The sequence below is a fragment of the Oryx dammah genome, unplaced genomic scaffold (genome assembly GCF_014754425.2).
Source record: "Oryx dammah isolate SB20612 unplaced genomic scaffold, SCBI_Odam_1.1 HiC_scaffold_26, whole genome shotgun sequence".
Lineage (NCBI taxonomy): Eukaryota > Metazoa > Chordata > Mammalia > Artiodactyla > Bovidae > Oryx > Oryx dammah.
The window spans coordinates 63,007,013-63,011,595 of NW_024070210.1; the positions used below are offsets into that span (position 1 = coordinate 63,007,013).

Below are 4,583 nucleotides of genomic sequence, written 5' to 3' on the forward strand. Positions count from 1 at the left end.
TTTGTGAGTGATAGAATTACAGTGGGTTTTTATATAATTTTCATATTCTTTTTCATATTCTGATTTCTGAGATAAATATTATTTTCCTAAATTCTTCTATTTATCAACTATTATAAATAAGTACATTTCAAAAACTCTTTACTATTTATTGCTGAAATTATCTTTGGACTAAACACTGTTTAGAAATTTTTCATTGACCATTTTCCAGACAAACTGTGTGAGAATACATTGCATTAGTGGTTCTTGGGAGTTATACTTATATAGACCTCATCCCAAAGTTTTATGGAAATCCAAGTGGCTAAATTATTATTGAATAATTATTATCAAATTAAAAGACAAATGCCTATGTCAGTATATAAAGTAATGAACATTCAATGGAAGATTTTCCTAAGATTTTCTTATAATTTTGATTTCTCTAATATTAAATTAATCCTCTTTTTTGACTTTTTTTATCAAAGTATAGTTGATTCATAATGTGAATTTCTGCTATACAGCAAAGTTATTCAATTTATATATATATATATATATATACTTTCTTTTCTACATTCTTTTCCATTATGGTTTATCTCAGGATATTGAATATAGTTCCCTGTGTTAAACAGTAGGACCTTGTTGTTTATCCATTCTATATGTAATAGTTTTCATCTGCTAATCCCAAACTCCCAGGCCATCCCCCCACCACTCTTCCTCCTCTTTGGTAACCACAAGTCTGTCTCTATGAGTCTGTTTCTGTTTTGTAGAGAAGTTCATTTGTGTCATATTTTAGATTCCACATCTAAGTGATTTCATACGGTACTTGTCTTTCTTTGTCTTTCTTTTTCTGACTTACTTCACTTAGTATAGTAATTTATAGTTCCATCCATGTTACAGAAAATGGCATTATTTCATTCTTTTTATGGCTGAGTAGTATTCCATTGTGCATATATATATATATATATATATATATATATATATACCACATCTTCTTTATCCATTCATCTGTTGATGGACATTTAGGTTGTTTCCATATCTTGACCACTATGAGTATTGCTGCTATGAACATAGGGTATATGTATTTTTTTGGATTATAGTTTTGTCTGGATATATGCCCAGGAGTGGGATTGCTGGATCATATATTAACTTCCTTTTTTTGTTGAACTATTCTGTGTAGAGTTCAAGATAAGATAATAAAATATTTTACTTTTTAAATGAAGGTTTTTTTCCTTGTGTTAAGAACACTTAGGATTTATTCTCTTAATGATTTTCATATATAACTGACAGCAGCACTAATAATATTTATACTGCTGTACATTCTTAGTACCTATCATATAACTGGAAGTTTATGCCTTTTTAAAAACTTATTTTTAATTGGAAGATAATTTCTTTATAATGTCGTGTTCATTTCTTCTGTGCGATGAAGTGGATGAGCTATACACACATCCTCTCCATCTTGAACCTCCCTCCCACCCCCCACCCCCATCCCACCCATCTAGGTTACCACAGAGCACTAAACCAAGCTCCCTGTACTATACTGCGTGTTCTCACTAGCAATTTGTTTTACATATGCGGTGCACATACCTCAAACCCAATCTCTCAATCCATCCCACCACCACCCCCCACCTGTGTCCACACATCCATTTTCTATGTCTGTGTCTCTATTGCTGCCCTGCAAATCGGGTCATCTGTACTATTTTCTAGATTCCATATACCTGTGTTAACATAGGATTATTTTTCTCTTTCTGACTTACTTCACTTTGTATGACAGACTCTGGGTCCATCCACTCCTTTACAAATGACCTACTTTTGTTCCTTTTTATGGCTCAGCAATATTCCATTGTATATATGTATGACATATTTTTTATTCATCTGTCAATGGCCATTTAAGTCGTTTCCATGTCTTGGCTAGTGTGCATAGTGCTGCAATGAACACTGGGGTTCATGTGTCTTGTTTGCATTAGGATTTTCTCAGGGTATCTGCTCTTTAGTGGGATTACTGGGTCATATCATAGTGGAGAAGGAAATGGCAACCCACGCTAGTATTCTTGCCTGGAGAATCCTATGGACAGAGGAACCTGACAGGCTACAGTCCAGGTGGTTGCAAGAGTCGGACATGATTTATCGACTAAGCCACAGCCATTGTAATTCTATTTTAGTTTTTTAAAAAGCCTCCATACTATTTTCCATACATTCCCAGCAACAGTACAAGAGGATTCCATTTTTTTCCACATCCTCTCCAGCATTTATTGTTTGCAGATATTTTGATGATGGCCATTCTGACTGGTGTGAGGTGATACCTGATTGTAGCTTTGATTTGCATTTCCCTAATAATTAGTGATATCTTGAGCATCTTTTCATGCACTTCTTGGTGATCTGAATGTCTTCTTTGAAGAAATGTCTATTTAGGGCTTCCACGCATTTTTTGACACTGAACTTCATGTACCATGCCATGCTAAGTCGCTTCAGTTGTGTCCAACTCTCTGTGACTCCATAGACTGTCACCCACCAAGCTCCTCTGTCCATGGGGATTCTCCAGGCAAGAATACTGGAGTGAGTAGCCATTTCCTCCTCCAGGGTACCTTTCTGACTCAGGGATTGAACCCATGCCTCCTGTGGCTCCTGCATTGCAGGCAGATTCTTTATGAGCTTCATGGCTGTTTTTATATTTTGGAGATTACTCCCTTGTCAGCTGCTTGATTTGCAAATATGTTTTCCCATTCTGAGGGTTGTCTCTTCATCTCATTTATGGTTTTCTTTGCTATGCAAACTCTTTTAAGTTCAAATAAGTCCCATTTGTTTATTTTTGTTTTTATTTTCATTACTTTAAAAAGTGAGTCAAAAAGATCTTCTTGTAATTTTTCCTCTAGGAGTTTTATAGTATCCACTCTTACATTTAGGTCTTTAATCCATTTTGAGTTTATTTTTGTATATGGTGTTAGTGAGTGTTCTAATTTAATTCTGTTTTTATTTTTGGCTGGCTTCCCTGGTGGCTCAGAGGTTAAAGCGTCTGCCTGGAATGCAGGAGTCCCGGGTTCGATCCCTGGGTTGGGAAGATACCCTGGAGAAGGAAATGGCAACCCACTCCAGTACTCTTGCCTGGAGAATCCCATGGAGGGAGGAGCCTGGTAGGCTACAGTCCATGGGGTCACAAGGAGTCAGACCTCGACTGAGTGACTTCACTTTCACTTTATGCCCCATGTGGGATTTTAGTTCCCTTACCAGGAACTGAACTCGTGCCATGTACATTGGAAGTATGGAATCTTAACAGCTGGACCACCAACCGAGGAAGTCCCTCTAATTTCATTCTTTTACATATACTGTTCAGCTTTCCAAGCACCGCTTATTAAAGAGACTGTCTTTTCTGCGCTGTATATGTTTGCCTCCTTTGTCGTAAATTAGGTGATCACAGTTGCGTGGGTTTCTTCCTTGGCTTTTTATCCTGTTCAATTGATCTGTAGTTCTGTTTTCATACCAGTAACATAGTGTCTTGATTACTGTAGCTTTGAAGTATAATGTGAAATCAGGGAGCCTGATTTCTCCAGCTCTGTTTTTTTTTTTTTTAAGATTGCTTTGGCTATTCAGGGTTTTTTGTGTTTCCATACAAGTAGTAAAATTTTTTGTTCTAATTCTGTAAAAAATGCCATTGGTAATTTGATAGGAATTGCATTGAATCTGTAAATTGCTTTGGGTAGTACAGTCATTTTCACAATATTGATTCTTCTAATCCAAGAACGTGGTATGTCTCCATCTGTTTGTGTCATGTTTGTATTCTGTCATCAGTATCCTATGGCTTTTCTCAGCACAGATCTTTTGCCTCCTTGGGTAGATTTATTCCTAGGTATTTTATCCTTTTTGTTGCAATGATAATTGGGTTTGTTTCCATAATTTCTCTTTCTGATCTTTTGTTGTTAGTGCATAGGAATGCAAGAGATTTCTGTGCATTATTTCTGTATCCTGCAACTTTATCAAATTCACTACTGAGCTCTAGTAGTTTTCTAGAAGCTTCCTTAGGATTTTTCCTTTCTTTGATCCTTGATTATACTGGAATAAAAAATGAAGGTAATATGGACATTATTGGAATAGGAAACCTTTAAAATGTATGTTAGGTAATATTGTTCAAAGTTAAATTTCTTGACTGTGATCACACTGGGATTATATAGATTTTTTTCTTCTTGGGAGTTAGTATGCTAAATTGTGAGGGTGAAATATTTATTATTAGGTCTGCTACCCACTCCAGTACTCTTGCCTGGAAAATCCCATGGAGGGAGGAGTCTGGTACGCTACAGTCCATGGGGTCGCAAAGAGTCAGACACAACTGACTTCACTTTCACTTACTGACTAACAAATGGCTTAAAATAAAGTATCCATTTGTCTTCTGTAAACAAACCACCCAAAACTCAGCTCATTGGCTTAATATAACAATCAGTTATTAATGTCCAAATTTCTGATTGGCAATTGGATCAAAGCTCAGATGGATAATTTTGCTCATTCTCCCTGGGTTATCTCATAATACTGACACCTATCACTTCCTCTGGGAACAGGTGATTGTCACGCTGTTGACTAGAGCACCTTGATTTTTCTCTATTTGGCCTCTCAGAAGTTTGGCT

At 36.3% G+C, this 4,583-nt stretch overlaps 1 non-coding gene across 1 annotated transcript; it reads left to right on the top strand.

The window, feature by feature from the left end:
• Nucleotides 1-2,956: 2,956 nt before the first annotated feature.
• Nucleotides 2,957-3,028, top strand: TRNAS-GGA. Its single transcript has one exon. It is a non-coding gene; the product is annotated as a tRNA-Ser (tRNA).
• The last annotated feature ends 1,555 nt before the right edge of the window (nt 3,029-4,583 follow it).